Source organism: Passer domesticus, chromosome 8, assembly GCF_036417665.1.
Source record: "Passer domesticus isolate bPasDom1 chromosome 8, bPasDom1.hap1, whole genome shotgun sequence".
Lineage (NCBI taxonomy): Eukaryota > Metazoa > Chordata > Aves > Passeriformes > Passeridae > Passer > Passer domesticus.
Genome location: NC_087481.1, coordinates 58,310,166 through 58,326,581, shown reverse-complemented (window position 1 = coordinate 58,326,581; position 16,416 = coordinate 58,310,166). Strand labels below are relative to the sequence as shown.

Below are 16,416 nucleotides of genomic sequence, written 5' to 3'. Positions count from 1 at the left end.
ATTTTTTAAGCTAAAAGGAAAAAAAAATCTTGACTCGCTTTGTGAAAACTGGGTTCCAAAATGAATCAGAGGAAAACTGGCCACTTGGACTCTGCGCACTGCCTGAACACACATGGCACAACCAGCCCCGATTTTTACAGTGACTGAAACAGCCCTAAGAGCCCTGCCATGGGCTGAGGGACCACTGGAACCCTGTCAGTTCCAGAAGTCTCCTGGCACCCCACAGCACCACAGGGGCCCTGCTGCACTCACAGGCTCCCAGAGTGCAGTCCCAGGCAGGACCCAGAGCCTTTTCACCTTAACCTTCAAGACACACAAAGAAAAATATGAAATACAGGCTATTTTCCCTTGCCTTTATTTTAATTGGCTTTCTACTTATTTAATGAAAAGCAAAACCTTTGATCAAGTTCTGATCAACAGGCTTACTCAAAAATTTCTTTTGAGTCTATCAACATGGCTGGCCATCACAGTTGTTTCAAGAGAATTATTTATATCGTGAATTTTTGATCAATATTCTTGATCTCTTATATTGTCTTTGTAAATTTACTGGCACCCTTTAGACATTTATATTCAAAGACCCACTGGATTTAATTTATTTTTTTTTTCAAACAGACTTGTAAGCACTGCTGTTGCTATGCTCTCTTGAATTACACAGACGATACTGGCAAAACTCCCCCATTAGCTGGGTACTATTAATGTGGTGTTTTGTAACCACTTTACACCCTTAAATGACAAACAAAAAGATGACAATCTGCATGTTCTGTTCACATTATGAGTTCACAACATTTCAAAGCCCATGCAGGCAAACCAACCAGGACCAAACAGGAAAACTAGAATTACAAGTTGAAGAAAAAACATTGAAAGAAAAATGCAGATTTTTCAAAATCCAAACTTTTACTCAAATACTGTATTATTATTTCATGCATTTGCACAAACAACTTACAACTGTGGTCTCCCTTAGTCCAGCATTTCTGAAAGCCTGACATTTTCTCAAGGAGCAGCCGAAAAAGAACAGTCCTATCCTGATGCTGTTACAGCTCAGTGACAGTCACCAGGACCAAGGAACAGGTGCAGGGGAGAAAAACACAGCACAGCCTGATCAACACAGACTGAAAAGCAGGGGTTGGACACAAGTCATCCAGGGCTTTAAGGATAATTTACTCCCAAGGCTGAGCAACGCAGGGGCTCGTGGGACACCCAACCAGGAGAAACGAAAAAAAGCCAGAAGGTAACCCGGGGTGAAGCAGAGCCTGAGCGGAGAGGATGGGGAAGGCGCTGCTGCCACTGCTCCTGTGACAGGGGACGGGGACAGGGCCTGCACGGCACGGCCGCGAGGGCGAGCAGCAGCAGCACGGACAGTGCCCGAGGTGCCCGCAGGCACAGCCCCTGCCCGGAGGGTGACAGTGACCAGGTACAGGGACATCACCAGGAAACAGCAGCAGCACGGACAGTGCCCGAGGTGCCCGCAGGCACAGCCCCTGCCCGGGAGGGTGACAGAGCCCAGGGCATCACCAGAACAGCAGGAGCACGGACAGTGCCCGAGGTGCCCGCAGGCACAGCCCCTGCCCGGAGGGTGACAGTGACCAGGTACAGGGACATCACCAGGAAACAGCAGCAGCACGGACAGTGCCCGAGGTGCCCGCAGGCACAGCCCCTGCCCGGGAGGGTGACAGAGCCCAGGGCATCACCAGAACAGCAGGAGCACGGACAGTGCCCGAGGTGCCCGCAGGCACAGCCCCTGCCCGGAGGGTGACAGAGCCCAGGGCACAGGGACATCACCCGGAACAGCAGGAGCACGGACAGTGCCCGAGGTGCCCGCAGGCACAGCCCCTGCCCGGGAGGGTGACAGTGACCGGGCACAGGGACATCACCAGAACAGCAGGAGCACGGACAGTGCCCGAGGTGCCCGCAGGCACAGCCCCTGCCCGGGAGGGTGACAGAGCCCAGGACATCACCAGAACAGCAGGAGCACGGACAGTGCCCGAGGTGCCCGCAGGCACAGCCCCTGCCCGGGAGGGTGACAGAGCCCAGGGCATCACCAGGACAGCCTCGGGACACAGCCGGGCGGGCCCGGGCCCGGGCCCGCTCTGGGAACGAGCTCCCTGCCCCTGCCTGACCCGCAGTGCACGGCCGGAGCTGCTGCCAACGCTAAACCCTCGCTGCTGACCTTTCCGGCTGATCTCCCTTCCTGTGAGCGCCTCTAAACCAAGACAATGCTCGCTGGCAATACAAAGAGCAGCCGAAGCGCGGCCGGCTCCTGCGCGCTACGGCAGCGAGCGCGGCCCGAGCGGCTCTGCCGAGAGCGGGGAACGGCGGGGCCGGGGGAACGGCGGGGCCGGGGGAACGGCGGGGCCGGGGGAACGGCGGGGCCGGGGGAACGGCGGGGCCGGGGGAACGGCGGGGCCGGGGGAACGGCGGGGCCGGGGGAACGGCGGGGCCGGGGGAACGGCGGGGCCGGGGGAACGGCGGGGGGACTGAGCTCCCTGGCAGAACACAGCACACGCTGACAGAAACAGACTCGGCCCCTGGTGCCTGTTCCTAAGACGCTGTGTTTGTGAACAGCCAAAGCTGTCGATGAACGTGTCTGCGTACGCAGGAGAAACCGGCAGCCCTTGAAAGAACCGAAAGCACTGTACCCAGACTGTCAGGGGCCACGAGACACCCTGCCCGGCCAGGGGTGCTGAGTTCTGAGCACAGCAGCACTCTGAAGCACAGGACACGCAGCCTAAAACGGGAACAGCAAACAGTGACCTGTTAATTAACTGCTCCGGCCACATCTGAGGGAAATATAAGGAATAATGAACAGAAGCAAGGGTGAGGAGAAGCAAGTCCCTACCTCTTCAAAAGATCTGGATGCAAAGTCATACATAGATGCGAGTGTGTGTTAACATATATATTTTAGTTCATACCACAATCATAATTAATTGCTTCTCAACACAGGATGGGGGGAGGGGGGGGAAGAGCCACCTGTCTTTACCATCTACATAATAACACTAGCATGTCCTGTCAGTACTCCCGTCTGGACAAGATCTTTCAAACCCTCGAGAACCTCACTAACCAATCTTACACGTTATAAGACTCTAAAGCAATTAAAGAATCACACAGATGCCCCCAAAAGCAAGGCTAGGAGCAGGCAGCTTGCGAGCAGCAGCTAAAACAAGCTCTAGTTCTTCAGCTGATGAGGCCAATGCCAACAGCACTTAAAGCAACCCCTGGATGGGACAGAACCCATGAGGCCAGAACCATTTACTGAACCCATGTAAAACAAACTCCTCTGGCCATGTAAGTGGAAAAATGAGTTAGAACAATAAATGGTTTTTAATAAAGAGCATCTGTGTCAGTAAAAGCATTGCCAATTCAGTTTAATTTTGGGGCTGGGATGTAGTCTTCTGCAAGCTTGAGCCCAGTGGGCACAGGTGCCAGGAGAGGGTGACCTGAGGGTGCCAGGAGGGTGAGCAGCAGCTCCCTGCAGGCAGGACAGGACAGCAAGGAGGGAACACCACAAACAAGCTGCTTGTTCAGCAGGATTGCGCATTTTCTGTGCTACCCCAAAGAGCAGCTCTGTCTCAGGTTCTCAATGCGGACATTCAGGAGCCCCACCCAAACTCTGGAGACAAAGGAACATGGCCAACTCAAAAATATCCCTAAAAATAGGAAAAATAAAGTAAAAAAAAGTAAAAAAAAGTAAAAATAAAGTAAAAAAAATAAAAACAGAAAACTACTCATCACCAATGGAAAAAGTGAAGTTTACATTACAAACTTGAAGCTGTCACCTAATTCAGCATAAATAATGTTTGCACCTAATACATGATGATTCAGGGCAGTGACTAAAAGCAATCTACCATTCATAAGAACAACTAAATCTCAGGAAGTTCATCAATCACACACAATACCCAAGTTTGTAACACAGTATTTATAATTCCCAAGTAGAAAGATGAAAACTGCACTCCAAGTACCTTGTGGCTATGGAGCTTTAGAGCCAGCACACAGTGTCCAAGGCCAGGCTGGACAGGGCTTGGACACCCTGGTCTGCTGGAAGGTGTGCCTGCCCATGGCAGATGGGTGGAATGAAATTATCTTTAAGGTCCCTTCCAACCCAATCCATCTGTGATTCTACAATATTCCAAACAAAGTATTAATGTCTGTCCCAAGTCTATTCCTTTCTTGGCTAATCCAGCATCACAGAACAAAAGAAAAACACTTCTCTCAGCACTAATGGAGCTCAGCTTTCAACTGCAACATTCCCACAGAACAGTTAACTGAAGATACACATTTTTTACATAGCAGGTAATTTTCTTAAGCATTACATTTAATTACACTGAGATGGAGCAACACAAAAGCTCCAGATCTTCAGAACTGCTGGTATAGAAAATAATGCAGTAGGTCTGATAGCAAAGTAACAAGGCTTACAAAGGTCTAACACACATACAGACACATCCTTAAAACATGAAGCTGAACTGTGTTTAACAGTGTTGTCTGCAGGTATGCAGCACACAGACATTGTTCATCCTTGGGCACCCAACAGCTCAGCCTGGTTTGTCCCCGGGCACACAACAAAAGAGGAGCAGGGCCAGGGCACAGCTCTACAGGCTGACTGCTCTCCACAGCCCACACACAGGATAAACCCCGACAGGCACAAGGCACAGGGCAGGAACTACTGCTGGATAATGACTTACAAGTAACTGCAAAGACTGCAGTAAGAGAAGTCCAGAATCCTGAATCTCCTGACCCCAGTGAATTGCCCATGTACTTCAAATTTAACTTCTATTACTGGCATCTTACTGAAAGCTTAAAACCTCCTGGATATTTGAATAACCAACGTGTTAAGAGCATTAACAAGAGTTAATCCAACACCACACAAACCCTAATTGTTAGCAAATAGCAAGATCAATGACATTAATACACTCAAGTTTTCCATTGGTTTGTATCCTGATTTTGGAATGACACAAGAAATACTGAAAGAGTTTAAATCAAATTAATCTGCTTTTCATGTGGATAGAAGAGATACATCTCTGGCAAAATTCACACCCACAACCACCACCATGGCTTGCCCTGTGTATTTGTGGGGTTTCTTTCTGCATTTGTTTGAAGTGAAATCTTTAATAAACCCCCCCCCCCCCCAGGTAGAACAGGGGGATACCTACAACTGTTCTTGTAAATCTGCATGGTACAGAAACATGCATGGGGAGCAGCACCATCCAGACTCGCATCTCCCGGGAGCTGAAGGCCAGCGATCCAAACGGTTCTTCCTGTGGGCTGAGTTTTATGAAGGCTTGAAAACATCCCACATGTTTTATTAATCCAGTGGTCTGTGTCAGCTGCAGGCCTTTCCACAGCCCTGCTGTGCTGGCACCATGAAGCAGAACATCCCCAGACTCCCAGAGCCTTCTCCACAGCAAGTAAACAGAGTAGTGAGAGCACCACGGGTCAGTCATTCCACACAGACACATGCTCCTAGCCTGGCACACCGACAGCTCTGGGCATCTGAGCCCAGCAGCTCAGGGAGTCACTGCAGAGCAGGAGACCTGCAAAAAATCTGCCTTAAATCAATAAGGTACAATGTGCTCTGTAAGTGCTCATGTTTGCAGACAGTAACTTCTGCGACCTAAAGCTCAAGAGCTAAAGGTCATGAGTTGCGTGCCCTGCTGTGAAGCAGTGTCCATCAATTCCTCTGAGTAATAAATGCTCTTTCCTCAAGAAGATATATATCCTTATTTATGAGCCAAATGCTGTGTGATGGAGCACTGCTCTGCTAGGGATGAAAGTCGTAGCCTTTCCCAGAATGGCTGCAGAATCAGTGCCAGGAGGAACGTGCCAGGAGAGCGCGAGCTGTCAGTGAGGCAGCTCCAACACACCCAGTATTCTATTAGAAAAAGAGCCCTCATACCAAAATACCACAGTCCCAAGAGAGCTGTGAATTTACCACCAAGTGAATCCCAGGGGAGTTTAACACACTAATAAATACACAGTGATCTAATACACGTATTTGATAGCAGAACAGACAATGACAGTTGTTTACATGCTATTTAAAGAATAAAGGGCTAAGGGAGATACTTGGAAATTTATTTCAATTTGGTCCAGAGAGTAGGTTTTCCGGATTGGGGTTTTTTCCTGCTCCTTGCTGCTATGGTCAAAGATGCATTTATTACAGAAATCTGCAATGGCCCAATAGTCCACAAAGCCTATTTTCAGCTTTATTCAGAGCTTCCACATGAAAACACCAAATTTGTTTTGGTGATGCTGAGGGTGAGCCAGGCAGAGGTGATTTGAAACTGATGGCATTCTCCTATGGGTAACATCCTCTGCCAACAAGGCTGCCACAAACACCTGGCAAAATGCTCAGCTGAGACAAAGCATCTCATGCTGGGAAGGAGCTCTGGAGTCATCAGGAGTGATCTGGTGTCCCACAGCCTCCAGCAGGAGCTCAAAGCCCCAACCCACCCGTTACGGGTCTGTGAGCCACACGAGGCCCCGGGGCATCCAGCAAGGATGGAGGGCCAAGGGCTCCATGGCACAGAGCTCTGGGTACCCAGTCCCAAGGGAACACACCTGGCCATGCTGGGGCTGCCAGGGGCTCCATGGCACAGAGCTCTGGGTGCTCAGTCCCATGGGAACACTGGTGAGCACACCTGGCCGTGCTGGGGCTGCCAGGGGCTCCATGGCACACAGCTCTGGGTGCCCAGTCCCAAGGGAACACACCTGGTGAGCACACCTGGCCACGCTGGGGCTGCCAGGGGCTCCATGGCACAGAGCTCTGGGTGCCCAGTCCCAAGGGAACACTGGTGAGCACACCTGGCCATGCCGGGGCTGCCAGGGGCTCCATGGCACAGAGCTCTGGGTGCCCAGTCCCAAGGGAACACACCTGGTGAGCACACCTGGCCGTGCTGGGGCTGCCAGGGGCTCCATGGCACACAGCTCTGGGTGCCCAGTCCCAAGGGAACACACCTGGCCACGCTGGGGCTGCCAGGGGCTCCATGGCACAGAGCTCTGGGTGCCCAGTCCCAAGGGAACACTGGTGAGCACACCTGGCCACGCTGGGGCTGCCAGGGGCTCCATGGCACAGAGCTCTGGGTGCCCAGTCCCAAGGGAACACACCTGGTGAGCACACCTGGCCGTGCTGGGGCTGCCAGGGGCTCCATGGCACACAGCTCTGGGTGCCCAGTCCCAAGGGAACACTGGTGAGCACACCTGGCCACGCTGGGGCTGCCAGGGGCTCCATGGCACACAGCTCTGGGTGCCCAGTCCCAAGGGAACACTGGTGAGCACACCTGGCCGTGCTGGGGCTCAGGAGGCAGCCAAGTGCTGGGCACTACACGCTGTTCCACTGATTACTCCTGACAGAGGGAATGAGTCTCTGCCAAACGCTGCCATCAGGGACTGGAGGCAGACAGCTCTGGGGAGCTGAGGGTGGGCTGCACACGCAATGCCAGGGCAGCAGCCTGCAGAAGAGCAGTGTGGTTCCAGCTTGCTCAGCCTAGGTGAAGGGACCTGAAGACCCTTCTCCTGACAGGTGACACTGAAGCAGCCTCCTCCACTGCTGCGTGTCACAACCAGGTGTGCTCGAGCAAAAGCAAAGGTTTTGGGTTTGCTTTGCACAGGAAGGATGGGGAAACCACCCACCAACAAACCAACTGAACACAGGAAGCCTCTGTTGTCCTACATATATTATTACTGACATCTTGGTTATTCAGGAGCCAAATCCTTTTCCCTCCTACACCCTTGGGATAGCCCAGAACAAGGTTTAGGTGCTACATTTGCACTTAACATGTAATTGCTATAAGGGCAAAAATTTACGAAGAAACTATTTAGATGATTCTTTATGGTAAAATAAAGCATACAAGGAGAAACAGGAATATTCAAAACCATGAACATCTCAGAAGAAACAATTTAGAGAAACAAATTCCTCAAAGGAAAACAGTTTTGCTCAATTTATAAAACATTGCTGATGCAGTTTCAAAGAAGCCAAAGCACCAGAACTGATACATGCAACTGGAAATAACCATCCTCCGTATTCCCTTAAGTTTCCACAAAAGGCCATCAGACATCTGGCAGAGAGGCAAGCTTAGAAATAAATAAATTGGCAGAGATATGTGCAGCCCTTTGCAAAGTGTGTCATGCAGCCAGCTTCAGCAGCAGCAAAATCTTAAATGAAATACACAGATGCTTTCCTACTGCGTTTAAAACAGATGTACTTTAAATCTGACATTTATATTTATTTGGAAACCTAACTAACAAGGACTACTGAAACAGTGACTTTTAGATGTCTGGAATGCTGATATCGCCACATATTTACTTGAGTATATAAATCTTAGGGGTTGTGTTTGGGCCCCAGTTACAGAAAAGAGCCTGTTGTTATATTGATCCATTCACAGTTGTAAGGTCCTTGGGCTTCTACACATAAAAATTGGATGTACAGTCAGTATTTCTGATTTCAGTCAGAATACACCAGGATAATACACCAGGACTCAATCCTCTTGTTACAGTGGAAAAACAAGCAAAAATCCCAAACACAGTATGTTTTGAAAGCGATTGTTTTCCTATTCCACCACCCCGGGACAAAAATGCATTCTATAGTATAAAATGGAATTTTAGCAGTTTTCATGCAAGAAGAAAATAAATAGTAAACACATGAGATAAAACAAAAAATACATGCTGAATTGATTTGTGCAACATTATATTCACTCATATGAGGTTACTACAGTGTCAAAAAGGCAGCACTGATGGCAGTTTGGGAATTCCAGAAACCCTTCCCGGCAGAGAGCATTGATGGGCAGCAGCTCAGCAGTCCCGTGTAGGACACCTGTCCATACTGCCCAGGAGCAGGATGGGCAGCATCCCGAAAGCACACCTACCTGACCCTGGAGAGAGCCAAGCACAGAAAGCAGCTGCCAGTCCCCAGCCCCTGTAGCTGAGGGGCTACGTGCACAGAGCTTCCCTCGCTGTGGGGGAGAGGCAGAAGCGAAACTCGCTGCTGCCACCGAGCAAGCCTCCTTCTCCCCCTTCTGCTCCGCATTCCAGCTCCCCCTGGAAGCTAAAGCACGAGCAAGGCCCCAGCTGTGTCCAGGCAGGTGTGTGATGCCCCAGGCGCTGCCCCCCTGCCCAGGCAGGTACTGGCCCCTCTGTGCCCACGCAGGGCAGGAGCCGCTCCTTGCCAGGACGTGCTCCAGGTCCCCTCTGCAGCACCAGCCAGCCCTGGATGAGGACTGCAAACACAGCGGCCAGCAGGCTTGGTGACACCTGCCACAGGTGCTCCATTGACCTGAAATGGGGTGAACAGGGTGGCAGCACCTGGGGTCTCTGCCCACCCTGTAGGGCCCCACTGCAGCCTCTCAGAGACATGTCCAGGGGCTGAAGCATCCCCAAGGATGCAGACCTGCAGCCCCCTGCTCAGACCCTTCCCCACCCCTCCCTGAACTCAGGCTTCCTTCACCAGGCAAAAAAAAAAAAAAAATCGTTTCTGTGCATATAAACTCTTCAGGGTTTCACTTTGCCTTTTTTGCCATTAACTTCAAAGTAAAAGTCAACTCTCCTGTGGCTGCGTTTCCACAGGAAATCCTGCCCCTTGTTCACTCTTATCCTTAAAGAGAACCATTTCCTTTGGCTTGAAAGCAAACTGCCTGTAGCCCTGTGCCACAGTGAATGCTGTTTAACACTAAATATAGACTCTGAAGGAAGGAAACATCAGGCAGACAACAGCAGCGAGGAGTGTCAGCATGCAGTGCTGGATGAACACACTCTGCTAACACAAAACCTGCAGAATAACCAACAGTGAGATCACAGCTTCTCAAGTTTGAGGAAAAAAACCCATCCACCGTTGCTGAAAATAAATTGTAAAAATACCTAAAGCAGCAAAAGCATGCACAGTTCAGAAAGACACCCTGCCAGCACTCCAGCCTCACAGGATCCTGACTGCTCCACCTCATGTTAAAATGCTCAAGTGAATGCAACCAGTATGTTTTGAAGCATGTGGAATTTGCTCAGCTCTGAAAGCCTGCCCTTTGTTTTACTTTGGGAGATGTCCCACACTGCACAGAACCCAGCATACCTTACCTGGTGCCTCTTCTCTACTGATCACCCCAGCCCCACGGCTCCTCAGCCCAGCCATGCACAGCTTTCCCTGGAATGTGAAACTTATTCACAATACCCCAAACACAGCCTCAGGAGTTTGCGAGCCCAACCCCACGTGAACCTGTGACACGAACATCTAATTCCAGGTCTGTCTTCAAACCATCGTGCTGTTCCCATGACACAAGGCACCAGTGAGCAGCAGTGTAACCCAGACTGGGAGCTGCTGCACCTCTCTGATCATTTCCACTCAAACACCTGGCCAGGAAAGGAGGATGCTGGAGTTTGCCAGTGCACCAGCTCCCACACTGGGACTTCCAGAGGTACCAAGCCCAGGCTCTCCTCCAGCTCCCACTGCAGGCACCATCCCCACTGCTGCCTCCAGACCACCGTGTCTCTGGCTGCAGCGACCTCCCCTCCTGCACAGACAACTTCTGAGCTCCCACGCCTCAGCTGTATGTATCAAGATCCCTGAACAAGGAAAACAAAACTAGCAGAGTACATTTCTTGTGTAAAACAAATGGCAATGAACTCAAATTGAAGACTCAGTCCAAAAGTCTTTGCTTTTGCCCAAAGAAGTGCAATAAAGGTTATCCAAGTACAACCAGAGGTCAAAAGACAAAGCTTACTTTGTTCCCTGGTCCTGTTGTACACGGCCAAAGGAGCCCCTGTGCTCTGGAACACAAGGACAGTTCGACATGAGAGGCAGCTCTCCCAGCACAGCTGAAATGCTGTGCTACCTGTTCCTGCCCCTGCAGACAGCTGTTCTACATTTATCCCCCTGGTCACATCAAGTGTTGATACATATTTATCTGCTTTCCATTTGCCTCCTAGTCAAGCTCTTCCAAGCCCATTACACTCAGCAGGACAGCACACTCCACAAGGATCACTTCCCCCAGCATCACTGTGGATGTGACAGCCCAGAGGTGCTGTGACCACCCCCAGGGGGGAGCACCAAAGCTCTCATGGCTCTCAGGGCACACACAGTCCCAGCTCCACCTGTAATTACTTGTAATGTGCATTTCCAGTTGTGAACAGATAAATTCATTAAGTTACTGTCATACCAGTGTGATCAGTGGTTAGTGATGCAAAAGGTATTTAATATCTAAACCCTCCCGGCTGCAAAGGGGCTGCTGAAAACTAAAGTGGCAGTTGTTACCACAACTCTTTTGCAAAGAGAAAAGCTGTCACAGCAAGCCTTGGAAGAGCTGCTGGGCTTCCATCACTTCCTATCTGCATTTCCTGCACAATTTTCCAGGCTTTAGGCAAGAGGCTTTTTGCTTGAAACTAACTGAAAACAGGGACAGATATTAACAAAGGGTAATAATGTCTGTTATTTTCACAATTTTCAATATAACTCTGCAAAACAAACTGGCAATTGAACTGAAGCATTCCTGCCTTACAGCTAACCTCATGTTTAGGTGTGGCAAAATTAGGGCCCAAAGCACCTTTCTGCAGATTTTCACTGAACACTGGTGAAAGGGAAGGATCACATCAGGCAGCAAGTGAAGAGTGCAGAAATGAGAGCACATTTTCAGAGTACAGCTGCTGAAGGTAAGCAAGTACCTGCCAAGCAGGAGATCATCCCAGGAACTGAGGCTCCTGCCATGCAGTCCTTCCCAGGCATTTACTGGAGTGCAGCCTGTGCAGTGAGCTCCTGCAGCTGCATCGACTGCCTCAGCACTCAAAACCTGTGCTTTGTGTTTGTGACTTAGATCTTTTTAGATTATTTTTTAGAGAAAACTCCAATGGCCAGGTGAGTTCCTCAGATATCATTCCTACGAAAAATGTGACTTCTCACAAGTCTCTGTGGCTATATGAAATTGAGAACAGGAGTCAAGAATTCTTTACAGTATAACAATCAGAAGCAAATGAGTAAGGCCTCAAACATTCTGATTTCAGGTTTGTTGCCACAGTTTTAGTACCGGGCTGGGATTTGGCAGCTCCCCCAATGCTGTCCCTGATCATGCCACGACAAGGACAGAAACACCTCAAACTCCAGCCCCAGGTATGAGAAGAAAACTCTGTTCATTGCATGAGCAGTGATCTGACAGGCTGCACAGCTGCAACCAGCTCCAAAGGACTCAGGTGCTGAAAAATTACTTTTCAAAGTGTCCTTTTTGTAAAAAAAAAAAAAAAAAAGGCAAATTTATTTGCCATGCTTTATAAAACATTTTTTGTATCTGTGCTTGATATTCAGTAGCACTAGTGTTACACAAGCAAAGGGTAAAGCAAGGCAATGAGCTGGACAAACAAGAATAAACTGCAGAAGTTCCATATATAATGGCAGAAATGTGAAGCACCACCGTGGCTGGGACAACAAAGCTTCACTGCTCAGGCAGAGTGAGTGAGTTTTGCCGCCCAGCTCAGAGCCCCAGGGCACCTTTCCTCCAAGGCTCCTGTGATCCGCTCCCCACCTGATGGCACCCTCCATCCCCCTCCAGTGTGACTCGGGTTCTCAGGTTGCATTTCACAGGTAAACGCTCGGCAGCTCGCTCCTATTTGCATTTTCCATCGGAGCTTTCACTCCAGCACAAGCTACCTCAGCTCCCCTGTCCCTGTGCCATCCAGAATCACAGCAAGGAGGGGTGCCAGCCCCACAGTGGTACCCAGTGTGCCAGGCACTACACCCAGCACAGGTACTGCAGCCTAGGCCCCAGTTTATTCTTTAGCTATAAACACATGCATGTGGTTTTTATATATGCAAATATATGTTAAAACGATATTAGCTGTGAAGACTGTAAGAGTACAGGCAGCTCAGCAGGCTAGAAGCCAGCACAGAATGCTGTTGTTTGAGCACACAGCCTGTTCAACTCCTCAAATTTTTAGTGTCCCCCTCAAAGCTTTGCAGATTTCCACATGGCTTTGTCCTGCAATAGAGCAAAAACATCTCCTGGCACATCCAGTGGGAGAGCAATCAAGACAGGAAGCTTTGGCAAAAAACAAATAAACAAACCAAGCAACCAGAAGTCAGTTTCCCACTATTGACACAAAATGTCTTGGCAAGGCTGAGCAAGCCACGGGCTTCACATGAAGTTAGGGAGCTTATCCTCAAAATAATGGAATGTGAACTAAATGGAGACATGACAAGGAGCAAAGGATCTGTGACAGACTGAATCTGGCAGGCCAGACACGCTCTGTGTGTGAGCACACCCCAGACAGGTGTGACACAGAAGGTGGGGAAAGCCTTTTACAGTAACCAGGTGCAAAGCAACAACCTGAGCAAGTCAGGCTGCAGGGCTGACCATCAGCCTGGGCAGAGGATTAGCAAGGGCACGACAGCCTGAGCTTGAAGAGCCAGAAAAACATTGCACTGGGGACTCCTGAAGAGATTCTTAAGCTCATGGGGAAGTTGCTGCCAGCAGAAAGCTTCACAGATAAAAAGAGCAGAATGAAAATGACAAGGCTTAGCAATATACAAACCCACACGTAAAGGGACAAAAAGAAATACATGCAAAACACCTAGAAGTGTTTTCCCCCAACTCACTAAATAGCACTTTGCTCTTCTACACCCATCTACAAAATTAATCACAAGACACAGCCAGGAATACAGACTTCCAATTTAGAAGCTACATCTCCAGAATGTTTTTCCTCATTTGTAACCAAGTCTTGCTCAGATAAGAGACAAGACTGCAGCAAGAGAATTGACGCATACATTTCCCCAGAACTAGTGAGCTCTTCCCAACCTACTGTACATACACAGTCTGGCACACTGGACTTGAATAAGCACCTGCCTGAAAATTAAAACTGAAAATTAAAACTGCAAGAGCATGTACTCTAGGACCTGCTTATCATCAGAAGGACAAGTGTTTCAGAGAAAATGTTTTTTGTTACACAACATTCACCATCCACTGCTGCTGACAAGACAGACTTTGAAGGGAACAGAGGGAAGACATCCTCAATTGAAACACTTACTTTCTGTCTCCAACCCCCCCAGTAATTAGAAGTAAGAGTGAGTCTGCCCCAAGGACCGGCCCAGGAGGGCTGGTGGGCAGCTTGCACTCCCCCCTGAAACATTCTGCAGCTGGTGTGGTCACGCTGCTCCTGCTAAGGGGTCAGCCAACCCTACTCTGTGTACGAGAAATTTAAAAAGCCAAGCACAAAATCCCATTTCCACAAACACATTGTGGACACATTTGTTCAACCAGGCTTGATCAAACACTGAAACCAAATGTGTGACATGGTGAAGTACCAGTGGAAGCCCCCCAACAACCAGCCAGGAGTGACTGAAGCCAAAACTCATTCTGTGTCCATGGCTCCAGAAATCCAAAGCCACTATGGAAAATATTGTATATTTAAACCTAACTATTCAGAGATATCCTGTTTGCAGTGAGGTAACACCTCTATTTTTCTCTGTCACAAGGAAGTGCACTTCACCTAGTATCAACATTCCTCATGGCGCTGGAATGGCTCTTTTCCTGTTTAGGAAAATGGGCTTCAGGCTTCAATTAAACTCTGAGAAAAAGTAAGGATAACTTTATTGACCTTTTCTCCATTACATTTTTTTCATATTTTAAACATCCCAAATGAGTTGTGGGTTACACTGGGGAAAGCCACCTTGAGTTTTCCTCTGATCACCTGAAAGAGATGAAACTGCAATGGACTCATCGCTGGCTACCAGGGCACGAGGATGCATTTCAGGACAATGCTGCAGATCTGGGGACACACGCACAAGGACAGCAGTACGTGTTTTTACATGCTTTCTAGGAGAGCTCTGGAAACATGAAATACTTGCATTTTAGTAAATACGTGAATATGTAAATTTTAGTAATATGTCAACATAAAATATGTGAATTTTACTTAAAAAGCAAGAGTAAAACTGTCCTTAAATTCAGGATTGAAAATTAGGATTATCAACACAGTTGCCATTCCCTTGGGTTGGAAACTGTCCTACCATCCTCAGGCTGGAGCTGCTGCCTCCCAACAGAGAGAGCCTGCAGGCAGCATGAGAGGGAGAAGGGAGGCTGCAGCTCAGGAACCACCACCCTCGAGCAACCCTGTGCATCAGACTCCCCACATTATGATTTTTTTCTGCATGCCACACTTTTCTACATTGACAAACTGTTCTCCACCTCGTGGCACCAACACAATCTACAGCCCATTCCACAGGAAAAGAGTTATGGAAACTGTCAAAACCTACAGCAAATAATTCACCATCACATTAATTTAGTTTAAACAATAGCAACTATTTCCATCCTTGAAATGGATTTCATTTTTCAGAGCAGCTCAGCACTAAAAAACTTGGTCTCTCACCAATTCCAGCCCTCCTGGAAGAGTGCAGTAGTTGATATTTACCAACATACACCAGCCACCCACCCCAGCAGCCCCACTGCAGGTCACCAGTGTCACCCCACGCAGGTCACAGCCTGGCTGCACCCAGCATTCTCCCAAAAGCCCCTCTAACACAGAGGCACAAGGAGGAGTTTTAAAAGGTGACCTGAATGCTGACTTAAACTTCAGATCCACGTGAGAAATGGAATTTCCTCCCTCAAAAAAGTTAAGACCTGTACTCGACTGTTGGAATACTTTCTTTATTCATAAGGTGAAGTACAAGTGAGGGCACTTCACTCAGTATTTTAGGAAAACAACTGACCAAGTGGAAAATTCTCTTCCTGCCCCATGCTTATAGCCTTCTTACATGCCCAACTGGATTTTGTTTCTCTTTTAAGTTTTCACACAGATATTTTCCATAGCAACACAAAATTTACTCAACTGAACTTACAGGTTAATAAAACTAACTGGATTTATTAATTCACTCGTAGTATCCGGTATGTACAGGCTGTTGCATACCTGTTTTATATTTCTACTCAAAACTAAAATGGTTTGATGCACTGGGATTAGCTACATCCATCCCCGTACATTCTCCAACTTCAGAAGTCACCAGAGTCACATCAAAAGAGAAGCTTCAAAAGTCCTCCCAAATTCCACAGCAAAACATCGAGTTTTTTATACTTTTTTTTCTGGGGCTCAGGAACTCAGTTTTCCACCCAAGCTGCCAGCACAGGTGTCCTCATGTGACAAGTACACTCAGTGTCAGCTCACCTGCTTTGCCACTTATTCTATTTTGAGAACAGATAGTTCAAAGTGACAGGGTACAGCTTAATACATGCAAAATAGACCTACTTTTGTTTTCAGCCCTAACTGGCCTGTTAGAGATCCTTAAAGGCACACCAAATGTCTGAACCATGTTAAAACTCCAGAATTTTTCTCCAATTTCCAGTCTTTAATTAACAAGACGGTATTAGCCACGGTGATAATTCCACAGTTCGTACAGATTAGAGTGCAAAGCACAGTAAACGATGGCGCTGTGACGTGGGGTCAGCAGGGCTCCGCAGCTGCAGCCTCCCTTGG

At 48.6% G+C, this 16,416-nt stretch overlaps 1 protein-coding gene and 2 long non-coding RNA genes across 8 annotated transcripts in view; 1 reads left to right on the top strand and 2 right to left on the bottom strand.

Moving 5' to 3' along the window:
- The window catches only part of INPP5A (inositol polyphosphate-5-phosphatase A), a 184,389-nt gene that overhangs the window by 143,504 nt on the left and 24,469 nt on the right, over positions 1–16,416 (bottom strand). The window contains exon 1 of one of the 6 annotated variants that reach the window (XM_064431656.1): positions 2,168–2,184. The exons of the other annotated variants lie outside the window; for them this stretch is intronic. The gene's annotated coding sequence lies outside the window, so the exon portion shown is untranslated. Of the gene's footprint in view, positions 1–2,167; positions 2,185–16,416 lie in introns of those variants that run through there. 6 annotated transcript variants of the gene reach the window in all.
- LOC135306984 (uncharacterized) lies at positions 2,119–3,346 on the top strand. The gene is made up of 2 exons (XR_010367748.1): positions 2,119–2,190; positions 2,563–3,346. It is a non-coding gene; the product is annotated as an uncharacterized LOC135306984 (long non-coding RNA).
- Positions 14,514–16,328, bottom strand: LOC135305922 (uncharacterized). Its single transcript, XR_010366923.1, has 2 exons — positions 16,189–16,328; positions 14,514–14,779 (listed from the first exon to the last, which is right to left on the bottom strand). It is a non-coding gene; the product is annotated as an uncharacterized LOC135305922 (long non-coding RNA).